The sequence below is a fragment of the Nomascus leucogenys genome, chromosome 16 (assembly GCF_006542625.1).
Source record: "Nomascus leucogenys isolate Asia chromosome 16, Asia_NLE_v1, whole genome shotgun sequence".
Taxonomy (NCBI): domain Eukaryota; kingdom Metazoa; phylum Chordata; class Mammalia; order Primates; family Hylobatidae; genus Nomascus; species Nomascus leucogenys.
In genome coordinates, this window is record NC_044396.1 from 27,845,624 (window position 1) to 27,865,806 (window position 20,183).

General features: G+C 43.1%; 1 long non-coding RNA gene and 1 other non-coding gene across 2 annotated transcripts in view; one reads left to right on the forward strand and one right to left on the reverse strand.

The window, feature by feature from the left end:
* Positions 1–3,165: 3,165 nt before the first annotated feature.
* Positions 3,166–20,183, reverse strand: part of LOC100581177 — a 34,413-nt gene continuing 17,395 nt past the window's right edge. Inside the window, exon 4 of the long non-coding RNA XR_004026213.1 lies at positions 3,166–3,521. This is a non-coding gene — a long non-coding RNA (uncharacterized LOC100581177). The remainder of the gene's footprint in view (positions 3,522–20,183) is intronic.
* LOC115830717 lies at positions 5,824–5,886 on the forward strand. Its single transcript, XR_004026269.1, has one exon. It is a non-coding gene; the product is annotated as a U7 small nuclear RNA (small nuclear RNA).

Genomic DNA, 20,183 nt, shown 5'->3' on the forward strand with positions numbered 1-20,183 from the left:
AAACTCTCCCCAAATCCTCTATTAACCCAAACACCCTGCAGCTGCTGCCCCATTTTTCTTGCTTCCCTTCATAGTGAAATTACTCTGTACTGAAGAGATGTCTGTACTTCCTTTCCTCATCTCCCGTTTGGTCTTGATCCCACAAAAATGAGACTTCTGCTTCTCCTCTCTTCTGAAACTGCTCTTAGCAAGATAACCAAATACATCCAACAAGTTCAATCCAACAGCTCTTTCCTGTTTCATTTTTTTTCAACCTCATAGCATGATTCAACAGAGCCAATCACTCCCTCTTTCTTAAAGCTTCTTCTCAAAACTCCCTGATTTTGTTTCACTTCCCTGGATACTCCTTCTTTGTCCCCTTTTCTAGTTCTGTCACCTCTCTTCTAAGTCTAAATGTTGAAGTATCAAAGTATCTCAGGCCTCAACATTTTTTTTTTTTTTTTTTTGAGACAGGTTCTTGCTCTGTCTCCTGGGCTGGAAGGTAGTGGTATGATCATGGCTCATTGCAGCCTTGAACTCCTGGGCTCAAGCTCTCCTCCTGCCTCAGCCTCCCGAGTAGCTGGGACTACAGGTATGCACCACCACACCCAGCTAATTATTATTTATTTTTTGTAGAGACAGCATCTCACTATGTTGCCCAGGCTGGTCTCCAGCTGCTGGCTTCAAGCAGTCCTCCCCACTCAGCCTCCCAAAGTGCTGGGATTACAGGAGTGAGCCATTGCACCTGGCCTCAACTTCTTTATCTATATTCTGCAGCCGGGAAATCACATCCAGACCAGTGACTTAAATGGCATCTGTATGTGGATGGTTCCAAATGTCTGTCTCCAGCCCTCATTTCTCCCTGGAGCTTCAGATTCATGTATCCAGCTTCCCATATGACACTGCCACTTGCAATTGTAATGGGCATCTCAAACGTCACATAAAATACAATTGATTCAGCATTCCCTTCCTTTTCCCAACCCGGACCTCCTACATTCTTCCCCACTCATGCAGTGGCTCCATCTTCCACACAGTTGTTCAGAACAAAGATCCAGGAGTCACCTGTATCTCCCTTATTCTACATTTGCTCCATCAGTGAGTCCTGTTGAAGGGTTTACTGCCAAAACATATCTCAAATCTATCTATCTCAAATCTCCTCCTTGGTATTAAAATAAAATTCAGAGTTTTGGGTAGGTGTAGAGGGTTCCCCAAGGTCTATCCCCCACCCTCTAGGGCCTCCACCATGGTTGAAATCCCCTCATTCATGGTGCTTCAGGCACATCTTCTCTGTTCCTTGAACATGGCTGACCTATTTCTGTCTAAGGGCCTTCGCACTTGCTATTCTTTGTGCCTGAAATTCTTTTCCCCAGATCTTTACATGGCTGGCTCCTTTTTATCATTTAGTTCTCAACTAAAACGTCATCTCCTCAGAGAAGACTTCCATAATCACATTGGTTAAAGTAGCTTTTTTTTTTTCTTTTGAGTTAGAGGCTCACTCTGTCGCCCAGGCTGGAGTGCAATGGCGTGGTCTCGGCTCACTGCAACCTCTGCCTCCCAGGTTCAAGCAATTCTCCTGCCTCAGCCTCCTGAGTAGCTGGGATTACAGGCACCTGCCACCACGCCCAGCTAATTTTTTTTTTTTTTTTTGAGATGGAGGCTCGCTCTGTCGCCCAGGCTGGAGTGCTGTGGCGCAATGTCGGCTCACTGCAAGCTCCGCCTCCCGGGTTCACGCCATTCTCCTGCCTCAGCCTCTCCGAGTAGCTGGGACTACAGGCGCCCGCCACCACGCCCGGCTAATTTTTTTGTATTTTTATTAGAGACGGGGTTTCACCGTGGTCTCGATCTCCTGACCTCGTGATCTGCCCACCTCGGCCTCCCAAAGTGCTGGATCCGGACCCTCCGCCACTTTTTTTTTCAGCGATTCACAGCTGGCAGTGTCTCCTCCTGTTATCTGCCCTCACCCCAAGTGCTGGGATTACAGGCGTGAGGCACCATGACCAGCCTAAAGTGGCTTCTGACCCACAACTGTACATCTCTCTAGTAGTTAGTAAAGTGTTTGGCTGCAAATAAGAACAAACTTAACGAAGGCCTAAATGGATGGAGCTTTATTTGTCTCACACTGATAAAGATGTCCAGGGTAGTTAGGTGAAGGCTCTGCAGGGCTCAATAGTGACAGCGGGGATGCAGCCTCCTTCTTGCTTCCTAATCTGCAGTAGTCATCAACATCATGACACTCTTCCATGTGATGATCACTCCATGATTGCAAGATGGCTGCTGTGCCTCTGGGCATTATATCTTTGTTTCAAACAAGGAGAAGGGAGAGTTTAAAGGATCAAAGTCTTTTCTTTTGTGGCTCTGGGTCTGCATTTTATTGGGCAGGAAAGTGCTCCTCAGGGTATTTTGTTTGGAGCCATGGATTTGTGTCAGGCTGCTACTCCCTTAGCAGTAAGGGAGGTTGGGGAAACAAGCATTTCACCTTTCTGGCATGTACTCTAGAAACTGCAAGGGACAAGGGGGATGTGAATGACCTAGGCCAGCAAATCCCAGCCACCTTTTGTGTCAGATTGTTCTGTGTAATTTTTTTCATAAAATTTATTTTTTATAATTTTTTCATAAAATTTAGCTTTTAATTTTTTTTTTTGAGACAGGATCTTGCTCTGTTGCCCAGGCTGGAGTGCATTGGCACCATCTTAGCTTCACCTCCTGGGATCAAGCAATAACCTTCACCTTCACCTTCACCTCCTGGGCTCATAACTTTCACCTCCCAGGCTCAAGCAATCCTCCCGCCTCAGCCTCCAGAGTAGCTGGGACTACAGGTGTGCACCACCATTCTTAGCTAATTTTTTCATTTTTGTCGTTGGGGGTGTCTCACTATGTTGCCAGGGCTTGTCTTGAACTCCCAGGCTCAAGTGGTCCTCCCATTTTGGTCTCCCAAGTGCTGGGATTACAAGCATGAGTCACCACATCAGGCCCAAAGTTATGATTATGTGAAATTATCTTACTATTTAACTGTTTTCTTACCTATGGAATGCTCTTATTTATGGTAAGCTACAGAAGAATAGAATACAAAAGAATCTCTTTTGTTTGAGGCTGTGACCAGAAATCCCTGGCACATAGTAGGCATTCTATAACCATTTGTTGATTTTCAGATAAGTGAACAAACAAAAGAGAAAATTTGCCTCCATGTTGCAAATAGATTTCTATAATACACAATACATCCACAAAGCACTAGATAATCAAAGTTCAATTATGAACATCCTATGCAAATTGCTGGCATGCCATGAGGACGCTGTTGAATGAGCTGTCCTTTTGATCTAAGGAATAATAGTGGTCCTATTCACCACAGTTGCATTGGTAAGAGTGATGATAGTATCTTCTGTGAGGTCCACACTGTCTCTTCAAGTTATCTTTGTGACAGAGAGCTTGACTAGCAGAATGTTCATGGGTCAGAGAGAAACACAGTGTCTTCCCACAGGATTTAGCCACTGGCCATGTCTGCATTCATGGTCGAATTCACTAGACTTCCTGGACACATACAAGCTCTAGAATATGACATAAAATACCAATGACATATACACAGGCTTGGTCAGGTACATGCCAAATTTCTATGCCAACCCAAAGCTCTATTTATAAGAAAGGATTTTGTAGTGGCTTTGAAGCTCAAGGTTGAACATGGTCACTGTTAGAATCTAGACAGCCTGGTAATGGTTAGTGGGCTAAGAGAGTAGACTCCTTTGCAGAGGGCACTGAATAGCCTCATGGGAGTGCCTCAGCCTAAGGAAGAGCTGGCCTACTAAGTTCAGCTAATCTGAATGTCTTGATGTCCAGCAGGGAGGAAGGAGAGAGTCTGAATATTACTCCTTGTCCTCAGATGAGCTCTTCCTGTACTCATGTCTGGATCCAGAGGAAATAAGACATGTAAGTAAATATGGGAAGTATTTTCGTTACAAAACCTCCAACTACAAAGCACAGTGTCATACTGCTTTGGAGCCTGTGTGACAAGAGGTTATACACAGCGAGAAGGAGGTGTTCTTTCCCTTTCTTCATGGCTTACAGCCATGGCTGTGATGCACAGAGGGCTTCGGAGAACACAGAACCTCCTCAGCTTGTTGAGGTTTCCAGTGCATTAGCCACATCTTCAGGACTTGTTCCTGAGCACACCGAAAACATCTCCAGGAATGCTCAGAAACAAGCAGGAGAGACCTGGAGGGGATGGAGGTCCTACAACAGTGGGTAGGAAGGAGAGCTTGAGATGTTGGTTTCATTATTTGTAATAGGAACCCATTTTAAACATTAGCTCCCATCCCCATCTCAGCCTAATGAAACCCATAGAAAATGGGCTCATACATTTGTTGAACAAATATTTATTGCTGGGCACTGTACTAGATGCTGAAGGTAGAGCGAGGAACAAAATAGATGAAGTTCCTTACTTTCATAGAACTTACGTTATACAGAGAGAGTCTTAGTCTATTTGGGCTGCTATAGCAAAATACCGTAACCCGGATTACTCATAAACAATATGAATTTATTTTTCCCTGTTCTGAGGCTGGGAAGTTCAAGATCAAAGGGCTGGCAGATTCAGTGCCTGGTGAGGACCCTCCTTCCTGGTTCATCGACACTGTCTTTTCTGTATCCTCACACGGGAGAAGAGGCGAGGGTCTCTTGGGGGCCTTTTTTATAATGGCACTAAATCAATTTGTGAGGACTCTACCTTCATGACCTGATCACCTCTTAAAGACCCCACCTCCTCATACCATTATACTTGGGGTTTAGGATTTTAACAAATGAATTTTGGGGAGACACAACATTCAGCCCACAGCAAGGAGAGATAGAAAATTAACAGACTTTGACGATAAAATTGCTGGAAGGACTAAGAATTGGATATAAAAAAGAAAAATTCATTGGGAATATTTCATCAAGAGTCAAAAGAAAAGTTTGGGGAGAATTAATCATAGGAGGAAGATATCAACTATTCTCCATCTGCACTTAAATGACTGCAAGTCTTAACCAGCCTTTCTGTGAGCTACACCAGACCTTCCAATGCCAACCCTCTTTGTCCCCTCTCTGCACACCTAGAGTCTCATGGCCTTTGCCGCACATGTGGCCTGGCATTGTGATTTATGAGTGTGTTGTCTCTGTGGCGGAACTGTGAGCTCTGCAGCACCTCGTGCAATGACAAGCCCATTACAGGAGCTCCAGAAATATCTGGTGACCGTCACTCTGGTGACAGAGTGAATGAATGGAGTCACGTTGCAACAGGTGAGGTTTAGGTCAGACGTAAATGCTTCTTGTCAGGCACATGAAATGCTGAAACAGCTGTGAGGGGGAGGTTGTGGTTCACCCCACGTCAGGCTTCAGCTCAGGGAGGATTAACCCCTTGGCTGCAGAAAGTTGCTGGGAGTGGGTCATCCTCAGCCACTGCACATACTGGAGGGTTGTGAGGTCAGTCCAGCTCACTGTCCACAGAGGACCTGTGCAAATACACAGGGTTTTAGAAGCCTAGCAATAGAGGGTGTTACGATGCATGGGACTCTGATGAATTTCAGGCCAAATCCAGAAAACCAGTTACTACCTTGACCAGAAAAAGAAAAGGTGTGAGTGATCAGTTTGTTAAGTTCTGCAAAATGGGTGGAATTTTCATGAATGACTCTCATTTTACCCAGGCTGTTCTCATCCTAAAAAGTAATATATGCCTTGCAATCACCCCTTCAAGGCAGGTAAAACCCTGATGAATATGCAGAGGCCATTTGGTATCTTTGGGTAATATGAATGCAAGGGAATGAGAATGAAGCACACTGTTTATTTGGCAGCACTGAAAAAGAAGAGTTAAAAAAAAAAAAAAAGAAGGGTTAACAACTCTTGTAGAATTTGTCCAGCAGGCTTTCCAGTTTTTGCTGGAACGCCTCATTGAAAAAAATAAAAAAGAAAGAGAGGACTAAATAATGTGAGCACACCCTAGCCATTGTTTGTCTACTTTGACCAAGAGCATAGTAGAAATGCATTGTGTATTATGATAGATACGATATGATATGATACAGCCCACAGTAATGATGCATCACCTACCTACCTGCCTGAACTATTTGATAAAACAATACTTCATGATGTGCAATGAACTCTAATATTTTCTGTTATACCCTTTTCTTATTTTTAGAAAACACTGGTCATTTCCTATTAAATTGAGTGGGCAGTGGCTGTCAATTTGCAATACATTGCCCCAGGTGACCTTAGAATGATTTAGTGATATGGTTAATTGGAATTGAAATTGCATTCTGTAATGTGGGTTGCTGGAACATCTCAGAGCTTCAGCCGGTGCAGAGAATGTTGATGTTTGTTTTTGTACTGCTCCAGGCAGGTTTAGGAGCCTGTTAACCCGGCACGCCCAAGCCACCTTTGGTGAAAGGTCAAGAGTCTGCGTGAGCAGAGTCACCTCCTGCAAGTCCCTCAGCCTCAAGGAGTCTTCCCTGTCTCCACCCACGAAATAGAAATCCGTCAAAATCTCATTGATTCAGACTCTGTGACAGAATGAAATTTATAATTTATTTAGGGGTTATTACAAATGCTTGTCTCAGAAATGCAAATTTAGTCAAGTAATCATTTTGAATTCCTACACAGAAAATTTCAGAATCTTCCCTCTGTACTCTAAAGTGCTAACTGAGGTTCGGGCATTAAGAAAATGAAACTCCCCCCACCCCCACCACTACTCTTACCTCCCTCTGTCAGGCAGAAGCTGAATCCAAAGAATTTGTAGTGGCCATTCCTTGGGTTATTTAGAGAGTGAACACGAAGTGTTTGAGGCTAGGGGCCTCAAACTATCCGGAAGAAGCCCACCGCACCCCCATGTAAGAAGGGCAGGGCTAATATATAAAAAAATTCTTTTACCAGTAACATTAAGCTGAGAAAAAGGAATGTTTTGAGTGTTAGATATCGGTGTTAATGTTGTCAAGGCAGAGATGCCCTTAAGATCCACTTGGCCGGGCGCGGTGGCTCACGCTTGTAATCCCAGCACTTTGGGAGGCCGAGGCGGGCGGATCACGAGGTCAGGAGATCGAGACCACGGTGAAACCCCGTCTCTACTAAAAATACAAAAAATTAGCCGGGCGTGGTGGCGGGCGCCTGTAGTCCCAGCTACTCGGAGAGGCTGAGGCAGGAGAATGGCGTGAACCTGGGAGGCGGAGCTTGCAGTGAGCCGAGATCGCGCCACTGCACTCCAGCCTGGGCGACAGAGCGAGACTCCGTCTCAAAAAAAAAAAAAAAAAAAAGATCCACTAGTGAGGAAACAGGAGGTCTGGATCTCTTTTGGTGAGAAGCTTAAACCCAAATGGAAGGATTCATCCTCACCTTTGCTCTGGGACCTGGGCAGGCAGGACCTCTTTTTGTTCACCAGTGTGTACTTAGTTATACTTAGTCATGAGGATCTGGCTTAGTCTGCGTACTTAAAAAGCAGATATGGGACAAATGACCGAGATATGTTGGAGTCAATCCCTTCCTGGGAGGTCTGTGCCTTGTAGCTTTCTCTTTATGTGGCGTGAGGGCAGGTGATAGGAGCCAGAAGGTCTACGCTGTCCTTTGACACTGTGATTCTCCCCCCAGATGGTGCCAGCTCCCCAGCATTGGGCTTTGTGTGCACACTTGCCAGGCCATGTGGTGGTCAAGGGTGGCCAGGGCAAGGGGCAAATGTGTGCCCAACCTCTTTCTTTCCAGCCTCTGGTGTGGGCTCTGACACGGAATGCCCTGGAATCCTCCAACTAGAGTGCAGAGATTGAATAGAGAAAGACTCAGCCCTTTGATAGCACCAGGGCTCAGCAAAGGCACCCTTTGAGGAAGGAAGATGGGGTGCAGTAACACCTGCGTTATGATAATGCTGAGGCTTCGGCAAGATCTGCTCTTAGTCGTATGGCTATTCGGCTGATTTTTACTTCCAGTCTGGTATAATTATCTTTAGGCACCCATTCATCTACTGCCTTAAAGATAGAAAAACTCGCGGATTTTTTAAATAGCATTTCCACTCTTGAAGTTTTTTTGTTTTTGTTATTTCCCCCTGAAATGCTGGCTGTGCTTTCAGGAAATTAGACCTTATTTAAAGCCCCAATATGTCTAGTTCTTTATGTTAGGGAAGACATGATGTTTGGAACATATGTAGGAGATTGGCTGAGATTTATATCTGTTTGTATCTATAAGATCAATGCCTGCTGCCTGGAGTATAGCTCCTACAGGGCCGGGCCATGCTTTCTACCTGTGAACTACATGAGGGTCAGCAATTGTGCACAATACAATACATTGAACTACAGAATAGACTGACAGATCTTGTTTATGGGGTAGAGTCACTGTAAATCAGACGAGGCTTCTTACTGCTAGGACTTATGTAATTACCAGGAATCTAAAATGAAACAGTCATGCAGTGTTAAGAGTAAAACCAACTATATCTTCTCAATAAGAGATTATAGTAAATGGATGGCCCTATTTTCTGCAGATTTACAAGATCATTAATAGGCATAAGGCCTATAAGAAGTCTAACCATATATTCACTTTATAGAGGATTTCAGTGTCAAAACTGTTAATAAAGTGAAAATGAAATAATTTCCATGACTATAAATGCCTTTTTTTTTTTTCTTGAAACAGAGTCTTGCTCGTCTCCTAGGGTGGAGTGCAATGGCACAATCTGGGTTCGCTGCAACCTCTGCCTCCTCGGTTCACATGATTCTCCTGCCTCAGTCCCCGAGTAGCTGGGACTACAGGCACATGCCGCCATGCCTAGCTAATTTTTGTATTTTTAGTAGAGATGAGGTTTCACCATGTTGGCCAGGATGGTCTCGAACTCCTGACCTCAGGTGATCCACTCACCTTGGCCTCCCAAAGTGCTGGGATTATAGGCGTGAGCACTGCACCCCTCCTGGATTGCCTTTAAAAAAATATATATATATATATATATATATTTTTTTTCCTCTTGCAATCCCTCAAAAGACTTATGAGTATGTTTGTTTTTTAGTTTTTAAAAACTACATTTAACAGATGAGGAAACTAAAATAGGAAGAATTTAGAATTCAAGATTGTTACTTTCCATTTTTGAATAGTTTTCAAAATGTTTTCTCTTAGATGATCTCATTACATTGTTATAACAATCCTATAAGATGGTGTTATTAGGATTAGTTCTACTGAGGTAGAAAAAGATTAGGAGAAGCTGAAAGCGTGAAGCGCCATACTGCCTTGCTTCTGTCCCCAGAGACATGTGCTAAAGCCAAGGCAAAGTCTTTTGCCCTTGAACCCAGGGGCATGCCCGGGAGCCAGGCTGGACTGCTTGTAGGGCTCCTCGTGACACAGCAGAGGCAGCAATGTGGTAAGTAGGCCCCAAGCTTTACTTGCCTGCCACCAAGCTTTACTTAATTCTCAGCCCTCTGGTTTTAAGCCCAGAGTACAAGGAGAGGCTGGTTCAAGAAAATATGAGATCAGCAAAGGAGAGGAAAAGGAGATTCTTTCTAAGCCTATAGCAGGTCTGGCTTATTTTGCTTCATCAGAGCAGAATAGCTCCTAGGCTGGAGTAGCCCAGGACCCATCCTGAGTTACTAGCCATGAGGGATTTGAAAATCAAAGAGATTATAATTCTTTAGAGGGTGAGACCATACTACTCACCAGTTGGCCCAGGAACAAGCCCTTGATTCATCCATGTCAGCCCTCATTCTCCTTAGGGAATAAAGGAGAGGGGATGAAGGAAGAATATAAGATAGACTTTAGCCCCTTATGGGCTAAAAATCATTCGTGTATTATAACTGAAGATACCAAGGTTCAAAAGATCAGGTGGCTTGTCCCAAGTCATGCAGCTGAGCACAGATAGGCTGCAAACCTGGTCCTCTCACTCCAAGCCCAGTACAATAATGGCATCCATCCTAGCCTTCTGTTTGACCTACAGAATTTCATTGTCTGTTCTCCCACTCCCCATATCCTGCCGAGTCTGGACACATGGAACAGATTGTACACACTCGGCCATTGCCACTAAAGAGCTGTGAAATAGAATGGAGGGAATATATGTGAGTATAAGTTCTTCTGTGCAGAGGAATGACAGGATCTGATATATGAAGAAAGATTTAAAGGAGCTAAGTAGGTGGGACTGAGTTACTTGATGACTTTGAGGGATATGACATCAGGCTGTAAACACGTGAAGGACAGAAATACCTGGAAAGATGAACTATTTAGTATGAAATGTGGGATATAATGAAAGAATGAGCAATAACTAATGGAGGTAATTCTCTTTTCCTTTTTTGTGAGATGGAGTTTCGCTCTGTCGCTCAGGCTGGAGTATAATGGTGTGATCTGGGTTCACTGCAGCCTCCACCTCCCAGGTTCAAGTGATTCTCCTGCCTCAGCCTCCCGAGTAGCTGGGACTACAGGTGTGAGCCACTGCACAAGGCCTCTTTTCCTTTCTCTTAGGGATGAGAGTAGTAACAGACTTCAGGTACCTGATACAATCTTGGAAGTTTTTTTTTTTCAAACAATCCTTTATTCCAATGGGATTAAGTAGAAGAACAAATGAAGCTTTCAATCCCAGCTAAATTTAACAGCCCATTTTAAATAAGCTTTGCACAAATGCTTCTTCTTTCAAATCTTCTCTGTCTACTGTCAACTCTTTAACTCCTGCCTGCACTGATTCTCACTGGGCATATTGCAGTGGTCTCCAGCCATCCCCTTGCTTTGGGATTTGCCAACCCATCTACCCTGCATGTGGCCAAGGAGTAAGCTTTTTAAACCACTTACCAGAACAATGATTTAAAACCACACATCCTGGCCAGGGACAGTGGCTCACACCTGTAATCCCAGCACTTTGGGAGGCCTAGGCAGGTGGATCACTTGAGGGCAGGAGTTCGAGACCAGCCTGGCCAACATGGCGAAACACTGTCTGTATTAAAAATACAAAAATTAGCTGGGCATGGTGATGTGCGCCTGTAATCCCAGCTACCTGAAATGCTGAGGCGCCAGAATTGCTTGAAGCTGGAAGGCAGAGGTTGCAGTGAGCTGAGATTGTGCCACTGCCCTCCAGCCTGGGTGGCAGAGTGAGATTCTGTCTCAACAAACAAACAAAACCCCCCCACACATCCTACTATTGAAGACTTTACAGTGCAAGTAACAGAAAACCTGACTCACACTGCTTAAATAGAAAATTTACTTTCTGGGCACAGTGACTCATGCCTGTAATCCCAGCACTTTGGGAGACTGAGACACACAGATCACTTGAGCTCAGGAGTTTGAGACCAGCCTGGGCAACAGGGTAGAACCCTGTCTCTACAAAAAATCAAAAAATTAGCCGGGCAAGGTGGCATGTGCCTGTAATTCCAGCTAGCTGGGAGACTGAGGTGGGAGGATCGCTTGTGCCTGGGAAGTGGAGGTTGCAGTGAGCCATGATCATGCCACAGTACTCTAGCCTGGAAAACAAAGTGAGACCCTGTCTCAAAAAAAAAAAAAAAAAAGTGCTTTCTAGGTTCATGTAAAAGGAAGGTCCAAAAATGGGATAACTGGCTACAGGATGGTTCAATCCAGTGGCTCAATGATGTGACCAAAGACTGTTTCTTTGTGTCTCCCTGCCATGCCTCCTCAGGTGCCGGCTTCTTTCTGTTCTGAGGCTGGCTGGTCCTGTACTTGCAAGGAGGCCACAGCTTGTGGACTACACACTTCCACACTTTCAAAGGGAGAGAGAAAAAGAGAGAGAGAGAGAGTTCTGTCCCAGAATGCTGGGTAAGAGTTCTAACATTCACTTGATTGGATAGGGCTGGGTCGCAGGCCCAACCTCAAACCTATCTTGTGGCCAGGGGAATGGAAACTGTTGATTGGCTTAAGCAAATCAGGAGCTACTCTGCACCTGGGTATAGGGTTAACTTCACCAGAAGTACCCAGGCTGATTAGGGATGGAAGATTACAGAACATTTATGAGGATATAGGAGGGATTGAAAGCTGGGTGGGCCACTAGAGACCCTCCACAATTGAGCTAGTGACCACCTGCCCCGTCGTAATTCCCATCATACCCACTCACTGAATTCCCACCCTACACCCAGGGTGTAGGCATATACAACAGCCACATGTGACTGTTTGTTTTTCCCTGAAAATCCGCTTCTATGTCTTATCAAGCTATTCTGTAATCTAGAATATGCCACCCACCCCCCAGCATGTTGAATACCTACTTCACCCTGAAGGTCTAGCTCAAAACCCATTTTTCCATGATGTGATGCTTTTTCAGATCCTTCATTAAATAAATATCTTCCTCCTGCATTTTCAAATTTATCTGCTCCTTCACACCACCAGCTGTGCAATTCTGGGCAACATATTTAACCTCTCTGAGCATCAGTTTATTCTGAAAAGTATACTAGTACATATTTCAAGAGTCATTGTGAGGATTTGATAAATTAATACAGTAGTCCCCTCTAATCTGTGAGTGATGTGTTCCAAAACCCCCAGTGGATGCCTGAAACCTTGGATAGTACTGAACCCTATACATATTGTACTATGTTGTTTTGATCTGATGAAGTGACTAACAGGCACGTAGCATGTGGATAAGCTGGACAAAGGGATGACTCACATCCTGGACTCAATGGAGCAGGATAGCATGAGATTTCATCATGCTACTCAGAAGAGTTTGCAATTTCAATTTTTTTTTTTTTTTTTTTTTTTTTTTTTTTGAGATGGAGTCTCGCTCTGTCGCCCAGGCTGGAGTGCAGTGGCGCAATCTCGGCTCACTGCAAGCTCCGCCTCCCAGGTTCACGCCATTCTCCTGCCTCAGCCTCTCCGAGTAGCTGGGACTACAGGTGCCCGCCACCACGCCTGGCTAATTTTTTGTATTTTTAGTAGAGACGGGGTTTCACCGTGGTCTCGATCTCCTGACCCTGTGATCCGCTCGCCTCGGCCTCCCAAAGTGCTGGGATTAGAAGCGTGAGCCACTGCGCCCGGCCTAATTTCAAACTTTTAATTGTTTATTTCTGAAATTTTTCAATTAGTATTTTTAGAATACAGTTGACTACTGGTAACTGAAATCATGGAAGGCAAAACCGCAGATAAGAGGGGAATACACATAAAGCCCTTAGAAGAGGGACTTGAGTCTAATAAGCATCAGTACATGTTTTTATTTTGCATTTTATATACCATTGAGCCTTGTGGTAAACTATATTCATGTTTATCTCTTCAATAGGTTGTGTGTTGCTGGAGTACTGACTAACACATATTCACCAATATATCTTTCTTTGATTGGTTTAACAATTATTTAAATTGGGCTGGGCGCGGTGGCTCACGCCTGTAATCCCAGCACTTTGGGAGGCCGAGGCGGGTGGATCACGAGGTCAGGAGATAGAGACCATCCTGGCTAATGTGGCGAAACCCCGTCTCTACTAAAAATACAAAAAATTAGCCGGGCGAAGTGGCGGGCGCCTGTGGTCCCAGCTACTGGGGAGGCTGAGGCAGGCGAATGGCGTGAACCCGGGAGGTGGAGCTTGCAGTGAGCCGAGATTGCACCACAATACTCCAGCCTGGGCGACAGAGCAAGACTCCGTCTCAAAAAACAAACAAACAAACAAACAATTATTTAAATTGATACATAGCAGTTGTACATATTTTAAGGGTACATGTAATATTTTGATACATGCATACAATGTGTAATGTTGAAATCAGGGAAATTGGGATATTCATCATCTAAAACATTTATTATTTCTTTGTGTTGGAAATATTCCAAATGTTCACTTCTAGCTATTTTGAAATACACAATAAATTATTGCTAACTATAGTTACCCTATTGTGCTATGGAACACTAGAACCTATTCTTTCAATCTAACTGTATGTTTTTTCCCATAAACAACCTCTGTATCCCCAACATCCCCTTTATCTTTCTACTCTCTACCTCTATGACATCAACATTTTTAGCTCCCACATACGAGTGAGAACATGTAATATTTGTCTTTCTGTGCTTGGCTTATTTCACTTTTTATAATGTCCTCCATGCTCATTCGTGCTGCTGCAAATGATAGAATTCCATTATTTTTTATGGCTGAATAGTATTTTATTGTGTATATATATATCGATGTGTATATAGATACACATAGATACACATTTTCTTTATTCATTCATTCATTGATGGACACGTAAGTTGGTTCCATATCTTAGCTAACTGTGAATAGTGCTGCAGTAAACATGGGAGTGCAGATACCTCTTTGACTTGATCTCCTTTCTTTTATATAATATATATATGTATTTTATATAATATATATGTATTATATATATTTTTTTCTTTTACATTATACACATACACACACACATATATATATATGTATCTCAGTGGGATTGCAGGATCATTTGACAGGTGTATTTTCAGTTTTTTGAGGAGCTTCCATACTGTTTTCCATTGTGGCTGCACTAATTTACACTCCCATCAACAGTGTATTAAAAAATAGACAAATGGGCTTATATCAAGCTAACAGGGTTCTGTGCAACAAAGAAACAATCAAAAGAGTAAAGAGACAGCCTAAACAATGAAAGATTGCTGGCCAAGGTGGCTTATGTGTGTAATCCTGGTGCTTTGGGAGGCTGACGTGGGAGGATTGATTGAGGTTAGGAGTTCAAGACCAGTGTAGGCAACATAATGAGACCCCATCTTTACAAAAACAAAAAATTAGCCAGGCGTGATAGTGCATGACTGTGGTTTTAGCTACTTGGTAGTTTGAGGCTGCAGCAAACCATGATTGTACTACTGCTCTGCAGCTTGTGTGACAGAGTGAGACCTGTCTCAAAAAAAAAAAAAAAAAAAGGGAGAAAATATTTGCAAACTGCCCAACAAGGGTTTAATAACCAGAACATATAAGGAACTCAAACAAATCAGTAGCAAAAAACTAAATAATCTGATTTAAAAATGGGCAAATGATTTGAACCGACATTTGTCAGAAGAAGACATACAAATGGCCAACAGATACGAAAAAATGCTCATCACTAAACATCATGTAAATGCAAATCAAAACCAAAATGAGATATCATCTCACTCCAGTTAAAATGAATATTATCAAAAAGACAAAAAATAAAAGACAAAATGAGCTGGGCGTTGGTGGTACATGCCTCTAATCCCAGCTACTTGGGAAGCTGAGGCAGGAGAATCGCTTGAGCCTGGGAGACAGAGGTTGCAGTGAGCCAAGATCACACCATTGTACTCTAGCCCGGGCAACAAGAGTGAAACTTCATCTAAAAAAAAAAAGAAAGAGAGACAGAAAGAATATGGAAGGATGATGCTATGACAAGCACAACAAGATTTAACAACAAAAAATAAAAAATGCCAAGAATTGCTTGAACCCGGGAGGCAGAGGTTGCAGTGAGCCATGAAGGCACCATTGCACTCCAGCCTGGGCAACAGAGTGAGACTGTGTCTCAAAATAAAAATAAAAATAAAAAATGCTAGCAAGGATGTGAGGCAAAGGGAACGCTCATTAACAAATAGCTTTGGGTACCACTAAAACTATGTGTTAAATACTGGGGTACAGAGAACAGAATATGCTCACTGACTGCCCTTTTTAAGGCCTGACACATTCCAAGTGCAGAGTAGGCGATCACCAAATACTTGTAGAGTCTAATTGAAATCAGGACTGATGGAAATAACTGTATTTCTTACCAAGGTGGCCCCAGTGTATCCAAGTGAAGCCACACCATAAAGGTTGGTCCAAAGACTGATAGGAATAACTTGGACTCAACTGAAGTTGCCGTCATTTGGGATTACTGCCAAGGCAGCAAGCAACCAGTGCAAAGGATGTCTCAGAGATAAGGATATGAATGAAATGATATGACCACCAGGAGGTGGTTCCAAAAGCCCACTCAGTAGAAGATCCATTAGGTCAGAGGAGTTGATAGTTGAGGTTTGTGTCTTTTAGGATGAACTGAGGCATGGTGTCACTCAAATTTTGCCCTATGACTAGATAAGGAAGTCTTGTTGTGCTTGTCATAGCATCATCCTTCCATATTCTCTCTGTCTCTCTCTCTCTCTTTTTATTTTTAGATGAAGTTTCACTCTTGTTGCCCAGGCTAGAGTACAATGGTGTGATCTTGGCTCACTGCAACCTCTGCCTCCCAGGTTCAAGCGATTCTCCTGCCTCAGCCTCCCAAGTAGCTGGGATTACAGGCATGTGCCACCAATGCCTGGCTCAGTTCGTATTTTTAGTAGAGGTGTAGTTTCACCATGTTGGCTAGGCTGGTCTTGAACTCCTGACCTCAGGTGATCCACCTGCCTCATCCTCCCAAAGTGCTGGGATTACAGGCATGAGCCGCTATGCCTGGCCCATGTTTTTTCTTACTTTGTCTTCAGGCCTACTCAAATGAACCAAGGCATTTTGGAATTAGTTAGGAGACTTGGGAGTAATTCAGATGAGAGACCTCATTGGTAGCCTGAGCAGGATCATTATTAGTAATGGGGATGGAGAGAGGTGTATAGGTTTCAAAATACTTAGGAAGGAGAGTAGACTGGTAACATGGTTTGGCTCTGTGTCCCCACCCAAATCTCATCTTGAATTGTAATCACCATAATCCCCCCGTGTCAAGGGAGGAACCTAGTGGGAGTTGATTGGATCATGGGGCCGGTTTTCCCATGCTGGTCTCATGATAGTGAATAAGTCTCACAAGATCTGACGGTTTTAAAGAGGGCAGTTCCCCTGCACTTGCTCTTCACTCCCTCCTGCTTCCTTGTGAAGAAGGTGCCCCTTTGCCTTCCGCCATGATGATAAGTTTCCTGAGACTGCCTAGCCATGCTTCCTGTTAAGCCTGTGGAACTGTGAGTCAATTAAACCTCTTTCCTTTATAATTATCCAGTCTCAGGCAGTATTCTTTATAGCAGCATGAAAAATGAACTATTACAACTGGACTTGATGATTATTTGAATGTGCAAAATATATCAGTGAGAGTGCTTTCTGTTGCAAAAAATTGAAACCCTTTCTTGTGCTGGCAAAAACAAAGAAAAAGTATTATCTCAAATAACAGATTTACCACTGGGACCAGCTTCAGGGCTTTTGGGTTCATCAGCCCAACGTTCCTTGTCTCTACTCTGCCATCCCCAGCATTGGCTTCATCCTAAGGCTGGTTTTCCCATTAAATCAATTCGTGGCCACCCCCAGTGACATTTTTTGTTGTTGTTGTTGTTCAGATAGAATAGGAGGGAGAAATTAGCCTCTTTTTCCGAGAAGTCTGGGGCAAGCCTCTCTTCATGTTTCATTGGCTAGACTAACTTGGAGCTGCCCACCTCAACCAATCACTAGCAAGGAAGATGACACTACCGTGGTGGACTCACAATCATGGCTTAGGGGAGGATGGATATTGGGAGAGGCAATCACAATGTCCGGTAGCTTAGGCAACTAGGTAATGGAAGTGCCATTTACTGAGTAAAGGAATCTGGAAGGAAGAATTGGTTTGGGGAGAAGAGGATGAGCTTATTTTTAGACTTGCATCATGATGTTTGTTTTCACTTCATATAGGATTTCAAAGGGTACTTGGACCTTTGGAGAATTTCTGAGGACATAATTCTTGGCGAAAAAGAATATGGGCCCAACAGGCTATCCACTCTTTTAGGAGTCTTCTTCCATTGCCAACCTGGATTCTATCCTAGATGTGGCAAAGACAGTCCTGCCACACTGTGAAAAAGCCATGTGTGAAAATTTTTCTGCTTCCAAGGGAATGCTCGATTACTCCTTACAAAATCTTCTCAACCTTATGCTGGAAGCTCAGATGAAATACTGAATGTGTAAAGTGTCTGTGACATTTGTTATCATTTGGTAATTTCAGCTTTGCTAATTCAGTCTTTACTGGACTTTCCCACTTCCCAAATGCTGCTTGTGCAATTATTATGCTATCATGAGGAGATCGCAATGCACTGCAAACATTTGCTCCAAATGCAAGGTTTAATTTACGGTGTGTTTGGAATTCACAATTACCTAGCAAAGAATAATCTTAGATCTTGAGAAGCAACATAGTGTAGCGGTTAGAAACACAGATGATGCAGTCAAACTGTCTGGGTTCAAGTCTCAGCTCTACCTGTATAAGCTGTATGACATTGAATCAATTACTTAATCTCACTCTGTACCTCACTTTCCTCATCTGCAAAGTGAGGACGATGGTGACGATAACAGTAGAATCTATTTCACGGGCTTATTAGCAAGTTAATTATATATGAAATGCTTAATAACGTACCTGGCACACAGGAGGCACTCTTTGCTAGCTTGGTTGCTGATTATGTTTAAAGAAATAAATCCTTAAGGTAAAATTCTATACTGTTCTTCCTTTTATCAACACTTTCTAAACCCAATCGCATGCTTAGGTTTTGATTAGAATGTTTCTTTTAGGACAGCCCTGTAACTTGATATAGAATCAAAAGCCCATCCCAGAGGGTGGTGCTGACCTTTAAGGCTGCTTAACACCAAAGCTGCCGTCTCTGGGGCTCCTCAGGACTTGGCTCCATCTCAGCCACAGGTGGCCTTGTTTAACTGATTACATTCAATTAAAGAGAAGGTCTTAATTTGTCTTCCTAGCACTTAGAATTGGCTAAGATGTTTGACATCACTTCCTGAAGCTAAGATCCCCTGCTTCCTCTTTCCCACAGAAGAAAAGCAAAAAGAAACAGAGATTCAAATGGAGGAGGAATATTCAGTCTTTAAAAATGTTTAATGGAAGATTATTTCTCCCTCTTTTGCCTTTGATATATTTATAAATCACTTATATAATAAATAATACTGGGGAACCAGAAATACCTGCTATAAGTATTTTAGAATATTTTCTTCCAGGTTTTAAAATTGCATTTATAGACTGTATTTGACATAGTTGTAATCAAAGTGTGGATACAATTTTTTATTCTGAATTTTGTTTCATTTAACTTCATAAGTATTTCCCATGTTGCTATTAATTTTTTGTAAACATTTGTAATAGTTTTGTGGTATTTCACTATATTTATTTATTTTTCCAGTATTGTACACTTGGTTTTAAAAGTATATCTAGGCCAGGTGCAATGGCTCAGGCCTGTAATCCCAGCACTTTGAGAGGCTGAGGTGGGCAGATCACTTGAGGTCAGGAGTTCGAGACCAGTCTGATCAACATGGTGAAACTCTGTCTCTACTAAAAATACAAAAATTAGCCAGGTGTGGTGGTGGGTGCCTGTAATCCCAGCTACTCGGGAGGCTGAGACAGGAGAATCGCTTGAGCCCAGGAGGCGGAGTTTGCAGCGAGCCCTGCACTCCAGCCTGGGTGACAGAGTAAGAGTCCTTCTCAAAAAAAAAAAAAAAAAAGTATATCTAATGTCTTCATTTTTCCCCAGTATTTTTGGTGTCTTATTTAGGACCCATTTTAGGCAATGGAATATCTAGGTAAAGGGTGTGAACTTTTTTTGGTTTTTTTGGAGACAGTGTCCCTCTGTCACCCAGGCTGGAGTGCAGTGGCATGATCTTGGCTCACTGCAACTTCTGCCTCCTGGCCTCAAGTGATTTTCCTGCCTCAGCCTCCTGAGTAGCTGGGACTAGAGGTACATCACCATGCCCAGCTAATTTTTGTATTTTCAGTAGAGATGGGATTTCACCATGTTGGCCAGGCTGGTCTCAAACTCCTGACTTCAGGTGATCCTCCTGCCTTGGCCTCTCAAAGTGCTGGGATTACAGACGTGAGCTGCCACGCCCGGCCAGGTATGAACATTTTGAAGGTTCTTGATTCACACTGTCCATTCTAAAATGTCTGCCCTAACTTACCTCCCCAGCAACAATGGGTAAGAGTGCCATCAGCAGAAGAGAAATAGATTTTATCCTAGTACTGTTCAGAGGAAGCTGGTAGGGTTATCGCCTTCCCTCCTTAATCCTTTCCTACCCTTTATTTTGATTAACTTAAAAACAACATGTAACATAAATGTTACCATTTTAATCATTTTTAAGTGTACAGTTCAGTAATGTTAAGTATATTCACATTGTTGTGAAACAAATCTCCAGAACTTTTTCATCTTGCAAATCTGATACTATGTACCCATGAAATAACACCCCTTTCCTCCTCCTCACAAACCCTGGCAAGCACCACTTTGTGCTCTGTTTCTGTGAATTTGACTACTTTTGATTCCTCCTGTAAATGGGATCATACAGTCTTACTAAGGTGCTTTTCGGGCAGCATATCTAGGAATTACAGCAAGTCCTTGAATAACATTTTGTTCAATGTTGTTTTTTTACAACATTAATGAGAAAAACATG